Raw genomic sequence first — 20950 nt, forward strand, 5'->3', positions numbered from 1 at the left:
CTGTGAATGTGGCCTTATTTGGAAATAGGGCTGTCTTAGTTCAGGCTTCTATAGCAAAGTACTACAGAGTGGGTAGCTTATAAATAACAGAAATTTATTTCTCACAGTTCTAGTGGCTGGAAGTTTGAGATCAGGGTGCCAGCATGGTTGAATTCTGGGGAGAGCCCTCTTCCAGGTTGCAGACTGCTGACTTCTTGTATTCTCACATGGCAGAAAGGGCAAAGGGAGCTCTCTGGGGTCTCTTTTGAAAGGGCACTAATTCTCATTCAAGAGGACTCTACCCTCATAATTTATTCACCCCCAAGGCCCCCCACCTCCAAATACCATTACATTAGAAATCAGATTTCAACATATGAATTTTGGGGGAACAGGAAGATTCAGTCTATAGCAAGTGTCTTTGCAGATGTAGTCAAGTAAAGTTGAACTCATCAGAGTGGACCCTAATATAATATGACTTGTGTCCTTATAAGAAAAGGGTTTCATTAGGTCCCATTTGTTTATTTTTGTTTTTGTTTCTATTTCTCTAGGAGGTGGGTCAAAAAGGATCTTTTTTTTTTTTTTTTTTTTTTTTTTTTAAGTTTTACTTGATTTTATTTATTTATTTATTTATTTTTGGCTGTGTTGGGTCTTCGGTTCGTGCGAGGGCTTTCTCCAGTTGCGGCAAGCAGGGGCCACTCTTCATCGCGGTGCGGGGACCGCTCTTCATCGCGGTGCGCGGGCCTTTCTCTATCGCGGCCCCTCCCGTCGCGGGGCACAGGCTCCAGACGCGCAGGCTCAGCAATTGTGGCTCACGGGCCCAGCTGCTCCGCGGCATGTGGGATCTTCCCAGACCAGGGCTCGAACCCGTGTCCCCTGCATTAGCAGGCAGATTCTCAACCACTGCGCCACCAGGGAAGCCCCAAAAAGGATCTTGCTGTGATTTATGTCAGAGTGTTCTGCCTATGTTTTCCTCTAAGAGTTTGATAGTGTCTGGCCTTACATTTAGATCTCTAATACATTTTAAGTTTATTTTTGTGTATGGTGTTAGGGAGTGTTCTAATTTCATTCTTTTACATGTAGCTGTCCAGTTTTCCCAGCACCACTTATTGAAGAGGCTGTCTTTTCTCCATTGTATATTCTTGCCTCCTTTGTCAAAGATAAGGTGACCATATGTGCGTGGGTTTACCTCTGGGTTTTCTATCCTGTTCCATTGATCTATATTTCTGTTTTTGTGCCAGTACCATAGTGTCTTGATTATTATAGCTTTGTAGTATAGTCAGAAGTCAGGGAGCCTGACTCCTCCAGCTCTATTTTTCTTTCTCAAGATTGCTTTGGCTATAAACAAGACAAAAAGACAACACTCAGAATGGGAGAAAATATTTGCAAATGAAGCAACTGACAAAGGATTAATCTCTAAAATATACAAGTAGCTCATGCAGCTCAATATCAAAAAAATAAACAACCCAATCCAAAAATGGGCAGAAGACCTAAATAGACATTTATCCAAAGAAGATATACAGATTGCCAACAAACACATGAAAGGATGCTCAACATCACTAATCCGTAGAGAAATGCAAGTCAAAACTACAATGAGGTATCACCTCACACCAGTCAGAATGGCCATCATCAAAAAATCTACAAACAATAAATGCTGGAGAGGGTGTGGAGAAAAGGAATGCCTCTTGCACTGTTGGTGGGAATGTAAATTGATACAGCCACTATGGAGAACAGTATGGAGGTTCCTTAAAAAACTAAAAATAGAACTACCATACGACACAGCAATCCCACTACTGGGCATATACCCTGAGAAAACCATAATTCAAAAAGAGTCATGTACCAAAATGTTCATTGCAGCTCTATTTACTATAGCCAGGATATGGAAGCAACCTAAGTGTCCATCAGCAAATGAATGGATAAAGAAGATGTGGCACATATATACAATGGAATATTACTCAGCCATAAAAAGAAACGAAATTGAGTTATTTGTCGTGAGGTGGATGGACCTAGAGTCTGTCATACAGAGTGAAGTAAGTCAGAAAGAGAAAAACAAATACCGTATGCTAACACATATATATGGAATCTAAAAAAAAAAAAAGGTTCTGAAGAACCTAGGGGCAGGACAAGAATAAAGACGCAGATGTAGAGAATGGACTTGAGGGGGAGGGGGAAGGGTAAGCTGGGACGAAGTGAGAGAGTGGCATGGACTTAAAAATACTACCAAATGTAAAATAGATAGCTAGTGGGAAGCAGCCGCATAGCACAGGGAGATCAGCTCAGTGCTCTGTGACCACCTAGAGGGGTGGGATAGGGAGGGTGGGAGGGAGACACAAGAGGGAGGGGATATGGGGATATATGTATACGTATAGCTGACTCACTTTGTTATACAGCAGCAACTAACACAGCAATGTAAAGCAATTATACTCCAATAAAGATGTTAAAAAAAAAAAGGGAAGCTCCTCCTCTTGACGATGGTAAGAATCCAATATGGAGTAAATCGGTGGAGTGGAGAGATGTAGCTCAGTGGGGTACCCTGCAGCGCCTCGCAGGCGCAGCTCCCCCAAAACCGTGATTGGTCTGGCCTGGGTGGGGGAGGGGGGCAACCTGGGACTGAGCCCCCTCCGGCAGCTGGCCCTCTCCTTCTTCTCTCAGCACTCCCCGGCTCTCAGCAGCACGCTTGTTTTTCTACCCAAATCACTCCCTTCTCCGCTCTACCCGCTCCCAAGTCCCCAGAGCCCCTGCCGGCCTCCACCCCCTGGCCCCATGGTGCTCAGTCCCCGCCCCCGCCACCTTGCCTATGAACCCCTGCCCAGGCGCTTCAGTCGCCTTGATCTAGCCACCCCACCCCCCAACCAAATCAGGCGATCTCCAAGATGTGAATAAGGGGGAAGGGGAGCGGACAGGAAAATGAAGGCTGCCCACCGCCACAGGACAGGTATGTAGGTGAACAGGAAAATGACCAAAGAAACACACGCGGGTGAGGACAGCTATATTATGCGCGTCAAGGCTGTGGTTATGACCTCAGATGACTCCAGCGGGGGGATGGTTCCCACAGGAAGGAAGGTGGGATAGGTAAGGTCACGCACCCGGATGACAAATCGGCTTTCTCATCCATGGTGAACGACAGAAAGACAAACTGGTGGTACTGGAATGCTATTTAAGAAAGGAATTGGTCTACACCAAAGCCAACCCAACCTTTCATCATTGGAAGGTCAACAATAGTAAGTTTTGACTCACTGTCCGAAGCCTTGAGTGAGGAAAGCAATCGAAGACCTTATAGAAAGCTCAACATCATCTTCCACCATCCGTAGCGAAGCTGAGCTTTGCGATGACGTTTTTACAACAGCTACAGACAGTTCTTCTATCAATAATTCGTCTCAGAAGAAGGAACAACTTATTCGGACAATCTCCTCCCTCATATCCTGTGAGCACCAGAGGATTTATACCCCGGGTCACCTCCACGACCCACACCCCACAGACCATTATCACCTGGAACAGCTGATGGCAAGGCCCTACTGCCAGGTGAGCTTCCTGGACGACTAGGAGATCGTGCACATCAACCCAGGGAGAAGACCTGGATGACGCACATTACGAGGATTACCGGCGCCGGCGAGGGACAAATACCTGAACCCCTTGGAAGACGCGGGCTCGTACCTGCGCTTTGCCAAGGACAAGGTCCTTAAGCACGACTACAATTACCCCCATGAGGACTCCTCAGACTTTGGCATCAGCGCGGGGCCAGCATGATCAAGACACAGCCATTCTGGGGCAAGTCCCGGTGGTGGAAGGAGGACAGGGAACGCTCCGAGTGGGCGGTGCGCGTACTGCCAGGACGCTTTCAACCATGAGGAAAACCGGAGGGGCCACTGTCAGGACGCGCCTGACTCCATGAGAACTTTGCTTCAAGTGGTGAGCTGTATGTGGTGAGGACAGCATGCTCTATCGCTGTATGTCGGACCCGAGGGAGACTATACAGACCTGTGCCTGTGCGATACTAGCTATGAGTTTTGCCTCTGGTGGATGGCTCTTACTGACTTGTGTTTCTTCGCCCCCTGTTCTTGCTGTTACCTACCCCTTCGAGCCTGCTACCGCTGTGGAGTGGTGTGCAGGTGCTGTGGAGGGAAGCACAAAGCAGAGAGAGAGGGAGGTGGGGGAGGGGGGAGAGGGAGAGAGAGAGAGAATATGACCTCATTTTTATAAAAAATGGTCATCGTATTTGTGCGCATAAATACACACACATGAAGAAGGTGTGAAAGGCTGCACAAATTGGTACCCTCGATGTTACAAGGGGAGGGGAGGGGGATATGAAAGGGTAGATTTTTAACTTTATCTTCTTGCATTTTTTATTTCACTTGTTACAGTGAGAACATACTCTATTTGTAACTTAAAAGAAATTTTCAATTAAATAAATTTTCGAGGGAAATTTTTTCCCTCAAACCTAATTTTGCTCTTGTTCTCTGCTTGGGTGAACTGGTACCATCATTCACTTCCAAGACAAGAGACCTGCAAGTAATTCTAGATCCTTCCTTTTCTGTAATCTTCCACCCTTCCACTTAATTAGTCACCAAATCCAGATTTTAGTTCATAAATATCCTTACCTTCCTCTAATTAATAAATCCTGTCTATTCTAGTTCCTAAATCTCTTTTAAAGCCCTTCCCCTCTCTACCATCACTGCCAATAAGGCTTTTTTTAGTTCAGAACTTCATCATCTCTCGGTATTTCAATAGCCTTTAAAATAATCCCGTTTGACTCCTCCATCCACTCTCTCTCATATAACGCTCTCAAAATTATCTTTCTAAACAGTTATAGTGTATCACTGTTGGGAGACAAATGAATACATTTTTATTTTAATAGGCATACTTTTTTTTAATATTCTTAAGAAAATATATTAAACTCATGATTTCAAAGATATTATTGCCTAGATTTAAGAAATTAAAATGGTGAAGGTAGAATATGAATAAGTGAAGTTGGAAAACATTGGTCTATAAGGATAAAGTCCACACTCCATGAATCTTTATGATCTAGTCCCATCCTACCTTTCCAACTTTGTCATCATAAATGTACCATTTCAATTAGGGAAAACTTTCTGATGGCCCCCAAACATGACATGTTCTTTCATCCCTCTCTGCCCTTCCTCATGCTGTTCTCACTCATTCTCCTTAGTAAACTCTTCCTTTTCCTTCAGTATTCAGCTCAAATATTTCTTCTGTGAGGATCTTTTTTTTTTTTTTGGATGTGAATGTTTATAACAGCTTTATTCATAATTACTAGAAGCAACCAAGATGTTCCCCAGTAAGTGACTAAATAAACAAACTGTGGTACATCAAAATAATGGGATACTATTGAGGGATAAAAGGGAATGGACTATCAACCCATGCAAAAACATGGATGAATCATAAATATATATTTCTAGGTGAAAGAAGCCAGTCTGAAAAGACTACATACTGTATAATTCCATTTATATGACATTCTAGAAGAGGCAAAACTATAGTGACAGTAAAAACATCACTGGTTTACAGGAATTTGGAGAAGAGGAGGAGGGTTGAATAGGTGAAGCACAGGGGAATATTTCTGGACAGTGAAACTATTCTCTATGATATTGTAATGGTGGATGCTTTACACGTTTTTCAAAAGCCATAGAACTTTATAGCACAAAGAGTAAAACTTAATATATGTAACTAAAACAAAAAATCATTTAGGAGATCAAGAGATACAAGGTCAGAATGCAGAATATGAAAAAAGAATCTGTGTTACAAATGTATGAAAGAACTTTCCTGAAGTGGGTGGGGGCAAAGGTACAAACCTAAGTAACTTTGTAAATGAGTTGTGTCTAAGAATATAGGCAAAAGGGACTGTACATAAGCACTCTATTCTGGTTGATAAAGTTGTTTCCCCTGAGAGTACAGGCTAGCAATTCTGAAACCACTATACATGTATACTGGAATTGAACAATTAAGTACCTGATGGTGGATTATAGGAGCCAGTTTTCTTACTGTTGGAGTGGGAGGGTACAGATAAGCAAAGGGAAGAAGCTAAAATGATCCACAGGGTAATAGATATGAATTGGAGACATTAGTATGAACTCATATTTAGCTTAATACAGATACATGTATAAATATTTATATATATATGTTGTTAAATTAATTAAATAAGGAGGCCATTAGACTGATGTGGCTTTAATGCCATGGTGGCCTATGTAAGCAGGCCAGAATCTAAGCCTATAAACACCTCAAGGTTTCAAAATTACAGCGATAAGGACAACCAATCACAAACAGCCAACTAGACTTTAAGTAATAGCCAATCAATAATTTCCTTACTTTGCTTTTGCCTTTTCTCCACAAAAGTCTCTCCCCCCACCTCCTATAGTTAGAACGACCCCAACCACCTCCAGTTTGGCGCTGCCCAATTCAAATTGGTTTTTACTCAACCCCCCCCAAATTTTAATATGCCTCAGCTTACCTTCCAACAGCTCTGGTGTCCTTAGAGGGAAATGAAGGAGACCCTGATGGTCCTCAGGAGCAATGAGCAAACAGGTAAAGGCACCCGCTGAGCTCCTTGAGCCGCCTCCCTCCCGCTGCCTCTGGAGGTGGTGGGCAAGCTACTACCCCTTCCCAGCTCCGCAGCCTTTGCATTATGAGCTTTCAGACTCCACCTGAGTTTCTTTCTTCTGGATTGGCTCTGGAAAGCAGCAGGAGTCGACTGGGTCTGGCCCCAAAACCAGACTGGCTGAGGATTTTTTTACTGACAGCGCTCCCCATAGCACGTCTATTCTAGTACTTGCACTTTATAATATGGCAATTATTTGTTCATATTTGTGTGTTCCCCACCAAATTATGAACTCTTCCTGGACAGGGACTAAATCTTACCCAAATCCTTATCTCAAAGTCTCACCAAATACCTGGCCTAAGTAAGTACTCATAAAATTTAAGTTGAATGAAAAAATTGAAGTCTGGAACCTGGAGCCAAGGAGAACATTCCCTAATTCCAAATCTGCTTTGCATGTTACTATAGCTTCCTGTCTTCTTTTAAATGTCACCCTGGTCACCTAGAAAAGAACACAAAGGCCAGAGTCATAAAGGTTTCAGGGATAGGAACAGAAGAGATTAGAAGGGTTTAAGGTGGGGCCAACCGGCACTAAGTTGACTATAATGTCGAGCCGTTTCAGTTTCTGTGGCCCAAGCCTTCCTTCCTATCTTCCCTGTCTATCTGGTTTCTGACTATCTGGGGTGAGTTAAACCCACCAAGAATTTTGGCCTCAGCCTACCTCTGGGTAGCAAAAAGTGCCCTGGACAGGAGGTAACAGAATGGACATTGCTCTGCTGAGGTTTCATTTCCATGTTGACTTTGGAGCTCTCTGGACTGGTATTTCACTTCTAGATAAATCACAGTAGTTGTAAAAGTTGTTAGTGGTGGTGGGGGACAGAGAGACAGGCAAGACAGGAGAGAGAGAACTAAGATTGACTCTCATCATACAAACCTCACACAGAAAACATTTAAGCACTTTCACTTAAGGTCATCCCTAACAATAGCCCCACTTCCTGTAGTAATACTGACTGGGCAGGCAGAGAGAACTGGGGAAAGGCCGCAGGTTCCCGAAGTGACAGTCTTGGAGCAATCCCTCTATATGCCTGTTCTTCCCTTCATACTAAATATAACCCTTATGGTTTACCATCTCTGTGTGGTCTTTGGTTACAGCACCTTGACAAAGGAATTAAGTGCATAATTGGGTTGATGTTTCCAGCTTTCTAGGGGCTCCTTGTCTTGGGAAACCCCACAGATACAGTCCCCACAATCCAAGAATAGGCAATATGGCATTGACCTGCCATAAAACTGTTAATATAAAAGGGTTTTTATTGAAAATTAGTTTTTGCTTTTTTAGTTATTGTTTGGGGAGTAGGAAATGGTGCCAATAAAGAAGCAGTAGAAAAAAGGGAACCTAAGTCCCTTTACTAAGCTTTTCTTCCTTTAGCCACTTGATTCTGAAAGCCAGACAGGATTAAGCAAATGCGTGGACAGGGGTTGGGGGTTGGGGAATGGCTCCCTATAGAAAATGTAAAGGTACATGGCAGACGTAGAACTACAAACCTGAGAGCTCACTAAGCATTAATATCCAATATTTTAGAAGATGCTTATCATTTTATTTTTTTAATTTTTATTTTATTAGTTTTTAAAATAAATTTATTTATTTATTTTTGGCTGCGTTGGGTCTTCATTGCTGCGTGAGGGCTTTCTCTAGTTGTGGCGAGCGGGGGCTACTCTTCGTTGTGGTGCGTGGGCTTCTCATTGTGGTGGCTTCTCTTATTGCAGAGCACGGCTCTAGGCACATGGGCTTCAGTAGTTGTGGCACGTGGGCTCAGTTGTGGCTCGTGGGCTTTAGGCACGTGGGCTTCAGTAGTTGTGGCACACGGGCTTAGTTGCTCCACGGCATGTGGGATCTTCCTGGACCAGGGATCGAACTCGTGTCCCCTGCATTGGCAGGTGGATTCTTAACCACTGTGCCACCAGGGAAGTCCAGTATTCATTATTTCTAAAGTTGGAGTCACCAACATTTCAGATGATTAGATTCCACCTTGGGTTCTACCAGAGCCTAGCTGATCTGGAGGAATAGAAATACCCAATCCAGCCCCCTCTAGCTTTCCTGTTTCACCTAAGAAGGGGTGGGGGTGTGGAATGAAAAAGCACTTATAAAGATTACAGCCCAGGAAATAGGAATATAGAATCCTTCCCATCTTCTGATATCATACCACCACATCAGTAAGACTCCTGTATAAAGCAGGGAATTACAATGGAAAGAACAGCACATCTCAGACCTTATTTAAGGACTCTCTAGGGAAACTCAAAGATGACAGGGGAGACAAAAAAACAGACACTGTAGGAAATTTTACCTCTGACACAGCTACAGCAAACAGTAAACTCAGCCTAACTCCTAGCCAAATAAACATAAAATCTCACACTACATGCCAATTTACCTGAGCTCCTTTTACCCAGTACATCATATGTCTACCCTTCAACAACACATTACAAGGCATACTAAAAGGCAAAAAAAACACAGTATAAAGAGACAGAGCGGGCTTCCCTGGTGGCGCAGTGGTTGAGAATCTGCCTGCTAATGCAGGGGACACGGGTTCGAGCCCTGGTCTGGGAAGATCCCACATGCTGTGGAGCAGCTGGGCCCGTGAGCCGCAATTACTGAGCCTGCGCGTCTGGAGCCTGTGCTCCGCAACAAGAGAGGCCGCGATAGTGAGAGGCCTGCGCACCACGATGAAGAGTGGCCCCCGCTTGGCGCAACTAGACAAAGCCCTCGCACAGAAACGAAGACCCAACACAGCCAAAATAAATAAATAAATAAATAAATAAATAAAGGTGCTAATAATCAAAAAAAAAAAAAAAGAGACAGAGCAAGCATCAGAACCAGACTCAGTCAGATATGGCAGAGATTTTGGAATTACCAGAACAGGAATTTAAAATAACTATATGCTAAGGGCTCTATTGGAGAAACTGGACAACATACAAGAACAGATGTGTAATGTAAGCAGAGACATGGAAACTCTAAGAAAGAACCAAAAAATAATGATAGAAATAAAAACCACTATAACAGAAATGAAGAATGTCTTCTATGGGCACGTCAGTAGATGAGATATAAATGAGGAAAGAATCAGTGAGTTTGTGGTATATACAGAATGGATAAACAACAAGGTCCTACTGTATAGCACAGGGAACTATATTCAATATCCTGTGATAAACCATAATGGAAAAGAATATTAAAAAGAATGTATATATATATATATATATATATATATATATATATATATGTATAACTGAGTTAGTTTGCTGTACAGCAGTAATTAACACAACATTGTAAATCAACTATATTTCAATAAAAAATAAATTAAAAAAAGAATCAGTGAGTTTGAAGATATGTAAATAGAAACTTCTAAAAATGGAATGCAAAAAGAAAAAAATGAAAAAGATGGAATATGCAATAATTGTGAAACAATTACGAAAGGTGTAATATATGCATAAAGGGAATACCAGAAAGAGAAGAAAGAAGGAAAGGAACAGAGGAAATATTTGAACTAATAATGGCTGAGAATTTTCCAAAATTAGTGACAGATAACAAACCACAGATCCAGGAAGCTCAGAGAACACCAAGCAGGATAAATACCAAAAAAAAAAAAAAAAAAAAGAATCTACACAGGCAAATCATATTCAAATTACAGAACATCAAAGACAAGATCTTTAAAGAAGTCAGGCTTAAAAAACACCTTACCTAGAGGTACAAGGATAGAATTACATCAGACTTCTCTTCAAAAACCATGCAAGCAAGAAGAGAGTGCAGTGAAATATTTAAAGTGTTGAAAGAAAAAACCCAACCTAGAATTCTGTATCCAGCAAATTTATCCTTCAAAAGATAACAACAAAACCAATCTAATTTAAAAATAGGCAAAAGACTTGAATAGACATTTCTCCAAAGAAGATATACAAATGGCCAAAAAACACATGAAAAGATGCTCAACATCACTAATCATTAGGGAAATGCACATCAAAACCACAGTGAGATACCACTTCATACCCATTAGGATATTAGGATGGCTATTATTTTAAAAAATCAGAAGATAATAATAAGTCTTAGTGAGTATGTGGAGAAACTGGAACCCTTGTGCATTGTTGGTGGGAATGTAAAATGGTGCAGTATAGAGGTTTCACAAAAAATTAAACATAGAATTACCATATGAGTCACCAATTCCACATCTAGGTATATACCCAAAAAGAACTGAAAACAGGAACTCGAACAGATATTTGTATACCTGTGTTCATAGCAGCACTACTCACAATAGCCAAAAGGTGAAAACAACACAAATGACCATCAACATATGAATGGATAAACAAAATGTGGTATATATATACAATGGAATATTATTCAAACTTAAAAAGGAAGGAAATTCTGAACACGCTACAACATGGGTGAACCCTAAAGACAGAATGCTAAGTGAAATAAGCCAGACACAAAGAGACAAATATTGTATGATTCCACTTACATGAGGTACCTAGAGTTGTTAAATTCATGGAGACAGAAAGGAGAATAGTGGTTCCCAGGGGCTGAGGGAGGAATGGAGAGTTATTGTTTAATGGGTACAGAGTTTCAGCTTGGGATGATAAAAAAGTTCTGGAAATGAATAGAGGTGATGGTTATACAAAATGTGAATGTAATTAATGCCACTGAACTGTACACTGAAAAATGACTAAAAGGGTAAATTTTAGGCTATGTACATTTTACCATAATAAAAAAGGGAAAAATGAGACAGATCTGTAATACGGACAAGGAAGTACTTCTACATAGTTTCTGCTGTAGAAAAACTAAAAGACATGTAGAAATACTGTTGTAATCTTAAAAGCCTATAAAAATTGCTTGTAGAAATGCTTTCTTTAGTTACCTCCCAGTTCTAAAGCTGTATCTTGAATAATTTGATTGTTTCCTATGTTTCCATTAATAACACACTTGTAAACCACTTCTACAGATGGCTAATCTCATCTCTTAGATGACAATTCTTATTAAAATTTCAGTAAGTAATTCTTTTTCCAAGTTTTTAGCTTCCAACATACTCATTATAGCACTAATTATTTTACCTGGCAATATCTATACACTAATCAATTCCCAGTGAGAATTATGACAATCATGTCCAGTAGCAAGAAGGAACAAAAAAACTAGAATCCCTATAACAGATGGTTAGTGATATGCTTTCAAATCTAGAATGTATGGAAAATGAAAATGTGACTCCTTGGTGATTCCCAGAAGAAATAACATTAACATAATACACTGTGTGGCTTATCAAATAAGTACTGTAGAAACCTAACTGGGACCATTTGGAATCTGACAGATGAAAGTCTTGTGAAAGTGGTTAGATGGAGTTTGGCTCTACGCACAGCTATTACACACAGAAAAAAGGACTTGAAGAACATATACCAAAATGCTAGTATTGATTATCTCTGGGGAGTAGGGTACCCAAGTTCTCTTATCTTTTCTGTTTGTTTATCTGTATTTCCTGAAGTTCCTAAAATAAACATGTTAACTACTATAATAAAAAAAATCCAAACAATAAAATTTATTAAGGACGTCACCAAAATGGTGACATAGGAGACCCTGGCCTCCATCCCCCAACAAAGATCAACAATTAGACAGCTATCCATGAACAAAAACAGCTGTGGGAGAGCTCTGTAGTCCAATTAAGAAACTGGCAACACAGTAGAAAAACAAAACCTGAGAATAACTGCCCAAGAAGAGAAAAAAGATAGCTTCATTTTGCCTGCATCATCACATCCCCCAAGTAAGCATTGCTCAGTACCAAGAGGGAGTTTCTCAGGTAGAGGGTTTCCCTCACCAGAAAAGGAAGAGCGGGATGAGCGACCAGTTTCCAGCCTTTTGGGCACCACATGAAGGTCCCACTTCAGTTTCATTCCACCCAGACCATCAAAACTGAGACATATAGAGATGGCTAGGAATAAGGAAAAAACAGGGGCTACCAATACAGTCATGCAGTGGCAGCAATCGCAGTTCACAGTGACCTGCCCTGCAGACAAACAGCAGATTCTGCCACTGAAGAAACTAAAGGCCAACCCAGCCGCTGCAGACCCTCTAAAGATTTCACCATCTTTGCTCCATAGGTATTCACATTTGCTGATGCTAGCCACTGGGGTCCCTCTCCACACACACCCCACCAGAGCCTAGAAACCATAAAACTCCTCGAAGAGAACACAGGCAGAACACTCTCTGACATAAATCACAGGAATTTTTTTTTGGATCTGTGTCCTAAGGCAAAAGAAATAAAGCAAAAATAAACAAACAGAACTTAATTAAACTTAAAAGCTTTTGCACAGCAAAGGAAACCATTGACAAAACGAAAAGACAAACTATGGAATGGGAGAGGATATTTGCAAATGATATGACCAACAAGGGGTTAATATCAAAAAATATATAAACAGCTCATACAATTCAATATCAAAAAACAAGCAACCGAATTAAAAAAACGGGCAGAAGACCCGAACAGATAGTTTTCCAAAGAAGATATACAGATGGCAAACAGGTACATGAAAAGATGCACAACATCACTAATTATTAGAGAAATGCAAATCAAAACTACAGTGAGATATCACCTCATACCCATCAGAATGGCTATCATCAAAAAGTCTACAAACAATAAATGCTGGAGAGGGTGTGGAGAAAAGGGAACCCTCATATACTGTTGGTGGGAATGTAAATTGGTACAGCCTCTATGGAAAACAGTATGGGTTCCTCAAAAAACTAACAGAATATCAGAGATACCTGCACCCCAATGTTCACTGCAGCATTATTCATGACAGCCAAGATATGGAAACAACCTAAGTGTCTATTGACAGATGAATGGATAAAAAAGTTGTGGGATACACACACAGACACAGACACACACACACAGACACACCCACACACGTACATACATCCGATGGAATATTCAGCCTCAAGAAAGAAAGAAATTCTGCCATTTGCAACAACATGGATTAACTTTGAGGGCATTATACTAAGTGAAATAAGTCAGACAGAGAAAGACAAATACTGTATGCTATCACTTATATGTGGAATCTAAAAAAGCTGAACTCATAGAAACAGAGAGCAGAGTGGTGGTTTCCAAGGGCTGGGGAGTGGAGAAGGAGAGATGTTCAAAGGGTACATAATTCCAGTTATAAGATCAATAAATTATGGGTATCTAATGTACAGCATTGTGATTATAATTAATAATATTGTATTATATACTTTAAAGTTGTTAACAGTAGATCTTAAATATTCTCACCACAAGAAAGAAATGGTAATTATGTGGCTGGTGGTAATCATTTTGCAATATGTAAGTGTATAAAATCAACACATTGTACACCTTAAACTTATACAATGTTATATGTCAGTTATATCTCAATAAAGCTGGAGAAAACAATTAACAGAGAGACAGTTCATTTTTTTTTTGCATTTCTTTTATTTTTTAAAATTTACTTATTTATTTATTTATTTATGGCTGCGTTGGGTCTTAGTTGCTGCGCGCGGGCTTTCTTTTTAGTTGTAGCGAGCTGGGGCTACTCTTCGTTGCGGTGCGCAGGCCTCTCATTAAGGTGGCTTCTCTTGTTGTGGAGTATGGGCTCTAGGTACGCGGGCTTCAGTAGTTGTGGCACATGGGCTCAGTAGTTGTGGCTCACGGGCTCCAGAGCGCAGTCTCAGTAGTTGTGGCGCACAGGCTTAGTTGCTCTGTGGCATGTGGGATCTTCCCGGACCAGGGCTCGAACCCTTGTCCCCTGCATTGGCAGGTGGATTCTTAACCACTGCGTCACCAGGGAAGTCCAGAGACAGTTCATTTAATAGTAATTGAACTGAGTTGCATTTTCTAGTAGCTTTTTCAACTAAGGGAGTGAACAAAATCTTCTAGGACAAAGTAACATGGTAGATCAGACCCAGAGAGAGACTGATTGTACTCTATGATAAGTATTCTCTAGAATATAAAAGGAAGTTATGAACAGGAGTCCAAGCTTTTGTTCTCTTGTGTCTCTCTCCCTCTTGCCTCTTCTCTGGTTTTGTTCCACACTCTAAGCATCGTAAGCCAACTTATATGTGGTGGTCACTAGAAGATTCTGTAAGGAAGACTGTCTCTCTAGACTCTGTCTCTATCAATTTTCCCCTTTCACCTCTATTTTTAACATTTTCTTTTTTTTATGGAACATTTTCTTGTCTACCTACAGACATACTTAACTTTCTCCACTCGAAACAAACTAAAAACACTTATACCAACCCTATTTCATTACAAACTCCTATCCTTTCTCCCTCCTTCCATTCATAGCCAGATTTCTGGAAGGATTAGTCTACATCCACTGTCAGTACTTTCTCCTTTTCCATTCATTCAATTCACTACAGTCTAGCTTCTGCCAAGATTCCATAAAACTATAAAGGAAAGCCTCCTGGTTGCTGAATTCACTGGCTTGTAGTCACATTGCCTAAAGCTATTTATTGTCTTTATTTCTCAAAAGTTCTTCTTCTTGGCTTCTGGGACACTACCGTCTCCTCATTCTTCTTTCTTGCCTTTGTCAGACGCTCCTCTTCTGTCCAATCCTTACTCATTGGGGTTAAGAAGTTCATCTGCTTACACAGCTTCAACTGTCAACTATACAGTGATAGATCCCCAACTTTTTAATACTAGCCCCAAATTCCTGCTTAAGCTTTCCAAATTACTTATAAACACCTCTACCTATAGACTACAAGGGTACCTTAAGCTCCACTGGTCTGAAATCAGACTTGTGTTCTCTACTGCCCCAATCTTCCACAATATATTGGATTCCTTAATTATATTCTCATTCTCAATCACAAACCAGGCTCCCAAACTAGAAACCTTTGCTTTTGCCCTAACTACCTCTTCTTCCTAACCCTGCATATTCAATCAAGCAGCATGCAATTCTATTGATTCTACCTCAGAAATATAATTCTGCCAAACCTGGCCTGCACTGCCACAATCTGGGTTCAGGCTCTTATAATATTAGTTTGGACTACTTACTACAACACCTGCTAACTAGTCCTGTCACCATTCCCTCCCCACTCCAGACCAGTTCAGCTTCCATACTGCTTTCAAAATGATCTTTATAAAACAAAACAAAAACCACTCTTTTGACTTCCAAATTCCTACAGGATAAAATCCAAACTCCTTGGTCTAGCATATTAGGATCCAGTCTACCTTATGAGCCTCACTTTCTACCCCACCACCAACTCCAGCTATGAAGCTTCTCACCATTCCACAAACACACCAGGCCCTTTTATGTCCCCATGTCTTAACACATTGTATTCCCTCTTAGAACGTCCTTCTCTTTCTTCCTCACCTCACAATGTCCTAGGTGTCTAAGAAGGGGAATTTGCTTTTTTCCCTACAGCATCTTCCACATGTCTGACATGTAGACAATCTGCAATAAATACCTATAGCATGACTGAATGACAGATTTCATGCTTCAACCTAACACTTCACCTTCAGCCATACAGAATTTCAAATCCCTGCATACATGCTCTTACCTCCATGCATTTGTACACACTGTAACCTTCTAACTCTCAGGGAAAAAATGTGTATATGTCTTCTCAGGAAACACAAACTAGCTATCATTTATTGAGCAGTTTTACTAAGAAATTTATGTTCATTAGCTTATTTTAATCCTCAATCAATACTGTCATATGGGACTTCCCTGGTGGTCCAGTGGTAAGACTCTGCGCTCCCAATGCAGGGGTTCAATCCCTGGTCGGGGAACTAGATCCCACATGCATGCTGCAACTAAGAGTCCGTGTGCTGCAACTAAGAAGTCCGCGTGCCACAACTAAGAAGTCTGTGTGCCGCAACTGAGTTTGCATGCTGCAACTAAGAGTTGGCATGCTGCAACTAAGAAGCTCCCATGCTGCAATGAAGATCCCACATGCTGCAACTAAGAAGTCTGCATGCCGCAACTAAGAGTTCACATGCCACAATTAAGAGTTGGCATTCCGCAACTAAGAAGCCCCCATGCTGCAACGAAGATCCCATGTGCTGCAACTAAGACCTGGCACAGCCTAAATAAATAAATAAATAATTTAAAAAATACTGTGATATTATTATCATTTTATAGATTAAAAACCCCTGAGATTTAGAGGAGTTAAATAACTTTTCCATCTTGTAAATTGTGGGATTTAAATACAGGCCTTCAAAGGCTGAACCTTTAACCACTGTGCTTCAGACAATGTGTATTACACATAAATGATTGCTCTGCCCTCTATGTTCCTATAGCATTCTGTTCACCTCTCTGTAATGGCAGTTACTACACTGGAATGTAATATTTCTGTTTATACAATATCATCCCCGTTAGACTGTAAATCCATAGTGATAGCAACAAAGTCCCACTAATCTTTGTATCCCCAGTGAGTTTAGCACATTGTAAGTGCTCAATAAATGTTTACTGTGTAAATGAATTCCAAAACCTCTCTTTGGCAGTAGCCTTTTTGTTGCTGCCTTGCTTTTCTTCTTCTTGCCGTATCCTTTCAATACTCACTCAACTACAAGCACTGAATGCCAACAACTTGGTAGTGTTTAATAAAGATCACTTTTCATATACTAAGTGAATTTGTCTGAAGTGATCAACAGAGGAATAGATCAGGAGTGCTTCTTTATTTATTTTTGGACTTTATTCTGTAGCATTGATCATGTTAATACTGTATTTTTAAAACATTTTCTTGTATTTGATGCAAAAACACATAATAGCGATGATGTGTTTTATTTTAGGAATCAAGGTTTTCAGTCTAAAAGAAAAGGAAATACAATCAAAGAATCAATAATTTAGGCACTGTTGAGGATTACTGTTGAGCTTGTTAATCATGTTAGTATTAACTCTTTTATTGGTATCATGAAGAATATAGAAACTGTTAAGGAGAGCAGTTAGGAGACATTTTCTGACTCAAGGGGAATATTAGTAGAATGAACTTTTTAAGTTCTGACCTTGAGTCAGAAGAAGCCATGCGAAATATCCAAAATTCAACTGGATCAAATTTTAAGGATCCTTAAGAGCTATATAGTCTTATGATTGTGAAAAATGCCCAATTCCATCAGGTGCTATACCTTAAAATTAAATGCAAAAGACATTACTATAGAACATCAAGTTTAAGAGTCTCCGGAGACATTTACATATATTTACTTTTTTAAGCAACATGTATACATTTCTATATCTTAAAATTTCAAAACTCAATAAATTGATCAACTTGGGTAGGAACTGCAGACTTTAGGGAGAAAAAAAAACTAACATAAAAATTGAACCCAGGGAAGCCAGCTAGGTGATCACTCCCTATTTATGTACCTAGATATACAGTATTTATGTATTAACTTTTTCTTTTTTTGTCTGGAGTATTTTAAAGCAAATCCCAGACATCGTATCATTTCATACAATTATCTCCCCACACTGAAGTTATGGAATCATTAACATAATCATATATCAAGTTTGGTGTTGCCCATTAGGGCCTCAAACAAGATTTCTCAGCCTCCCACCCCAAATGTCTGCTAGTAAATAGCTTCACTTAACTAGTATTTTAACTGCCTTCTGAGATGGGTAAACGTCTTTTAACTTGGGAAGCTTTAGAACAAAGTATAGAAATATTTAAGAGACCCATTATATGAATATTTTTGTGTTAAAAAAGATGGCTTTGCATATTTGATGTTTTATATGTTTGTCACCAGAGGGTGGATTTGTTTTGGTAGAATGACAGCTTTGTAACCAACTTGAAATGTTGTGTTTTTTTAATAAATTTATTTAATTTATTTTATTTTTAAAATTCTTTTGGGCTGCATTGGGTCTTTGTTGATGCACACGGGCTTTATCTAGTTGTGGCGAGCCGGGGCTACTCTTCGTTGTGGTGCGTGGGCTTCTCATTGTGGTGGCTTCTCTTGTTGCAGAGCACGGGCTCTAGGCACGCGGGCTTCAGTAGTTATGGCTCGCGGGCTCTAGAGCACAGGCTCAGTAGTTGTGGCGCACGGGCTTAGTTCTGCGGCATGTGGGATCTTCCCGGACCAGGGCTCGAACCCGTGTCCCCTGCGTTGGCAGGCAGATTCTTAACCACTGCTCCACCAGGGAAGCCCAACTTGAAATGTTTGAGCAGTTTACATTTTTTATTTTAAGGTGAAATCTTTTTTTTTAAACATCTTTATTGGAGTATAATTGCTTTACAATGGTGTGTTAGTTTCTGCTTTATAACAAAGTGAATCAGTTATACATATACATATGTTCTTAAGGTGAAATCTTACTAAATTATTTTTTTTCATCTAGATTTATTGAAGCATGATTGACAAAGAAAATTGTATATAGTTAAAGCTTACAATGTGATGATTTGATACATGTATACTCTGTGAAATGATTACCACAATCAGGTTAATTAACACATCTATCACTTCATATAATTATCTTTTGTGTGTGTGGTGAGAATATTTAAGATCTACTCTCTTAGTAAATTTCAGGTATACAACACAGTATTATTAACTATGGTCACCATACTATATGTTAGAGCCCCAGAATTTATTCATCTTATAACTGAAGGCTTGTACCCTTTGACCAATATCTCTCCATCTTCCCCACCTCCAACTCCTGGTAACTATCATTCTACTCTCTGTTTCTATGAGTTCGACCTTTTTTTCCCCCACATATAAGTGAGCTCATACAGTATTTGTCTTTCTCTGTCTGGATTATTTTACTTAGTATAATGTTCCATATGGTGTCAGGATTTCCTTCTTTCTCATGGCTGAATAATATTTCACTGTGTATATATATATACCACATCTCCTCTGTCCATTCATCTGTCGATGGACACTTAGGTTATTTCCATAGTTTGGCTGCTGTGAATGATGCTGCAATGAACAAGAGAGTACAGATATCTCTTTGAAATCCTGATTTCATTTCCTTTGGACATATACTCAGGAGTGGGTTTGCTGGATCATATCATAGTTCTATTTTTAATTTTTTGAGGAATCTCCATACTATTTTCCATAGTGGCTGCACCAATTTACATCCCCACCAACAGTGTACAAGGGTTCCTCTTTCTTCAAATCCTCACCAACACTTGTTATCTCTCATCTTTTTGGTAAAAGTCAGCAGTACTTCTTGAATTAACTTCCTCTTTCAGCAGCCTAATCTACTGATGCCTTTTCTTCAAGCTATTAATGTTCTCAAGCCTTTGCCTATCTTAATAAATATAGTGCTCCTTCTACCACGCTTTTTTGTCTAACTGCTGCCTCCTTTCCCTGCTGCCCTTTCCTTTTGCCAAACATCTTCAAAGATTAGTCTGCATTACCACACCTCCCATTCACTTTTTAAAAATTTGGAAATACCCTAAGCAAACAAAAAAAGGGTAGAAAATAATATAATGAACACCCATGTACCCACAACTCAGTTTGTTAAATACTAACATTTTGCCAAATTTCCTTCCTATTTTTTAAAGAAATAAAACATTACTGCTATAGTTTATGTATCATGTGTACCTATCATTCTCTATTCCTCTTTGTACCTCCCCAGAGGTAACCACTATTCAGCCTTTGGTATTTCTTATTTCCATACATGTTTTGATATTTATACTACATATGTATATATTCCTAAAAAATATGTAGTCATGGAAGATATCGGATCAATGGCCCCTGGTGAACCATGCCTCCCTGAATCCACACCCTTGGGGAGTCTCCTCCTGCATTGACTCTGTATTTGGCCACGTAATTTGTTTTGGCCAATGGGATATTTACAAATGTGATGCAAGCAGAAGCTTGAAAAGCACTTGTACATCAGAGCTTGCTAGCATATGAATGGATCCAAACCTTCTGGAGAGGTCACATGGAAGAAAATCTAGGCAGCCTGGCTGACAGCCTGCCAACTGCCAGACATGTGAGTAAGGTCATCTTAAATCATCCAGCCCCTACAAAGCGGTCAGCTGACTGCCACAGCATGAGTGAGCCTAGGCAAGACCAGTAGAAGAAATGCCCAGTTAAGTCTAGTCCAAATTGTCCACAGAATTTTGAGCAAACAAAATAAATGTTGGTTTAAGCGACTAAGTTTTGGGGTGGTTTAGCTTTATATTAGTGGTATCATATTATACATGGCATATCACAAGCACATATAACAATTTGCTTTTAAAGCTGGCAGACCTTAACCAATTGATCAACGTTAGTATCACCAGTAATGGCACAAATAGGTATCACGTGCCTCCTGATATTATGCACTGAGAAGGACACAAATTACTTCTGTGGTATTCCCATCCACATGCATGATTGAATCTAATCATGTGGAAATGTCAGACAAATCCAAAATGAGGGGCACTCTACAAAATAACTACTCTATACTCTTTTTTTTTTTCTGGCTGTGCCTCATGGCTTGCGGGATCTTAGGTCACCAACCAGGGATCGAACCCATGCCCCCTGCAGTGGAAATGCA

At 40.1% G+C, this 20950-nt stretch overlaps 1 pseudogene; it reads left to right on the forward strand.

Moving 5' to 3' along the window:
* The first annotated feature begins 2931 nt into the window (after positions 1-2931).
* LOC102997803 (sprouty-related, EVH1 domain-containing protein 2-like) lies at positions 2932-6502 on the forward strand (annotated as a pseudogene).
* Positions 6503-20950: the final 14448 nt, after the last annotated feature.

The sequence above is a fragment of the Balaenoptera acutorostrata genome, chromosome X, assembly GCF_949987535.1.
Source record: "Balaenoptera acutorostrata chromosome X, mBalAcu1.1, whole genome shotgun sequence".
Classification (NCBI taxonomy): domain Eukaryota; kingdom Metazoa; phylum Chordata; class Mammalia; order Artiodactyla; family Balaenopteridae; genus Balaenoptera; species Balaenoptera acutorostrata.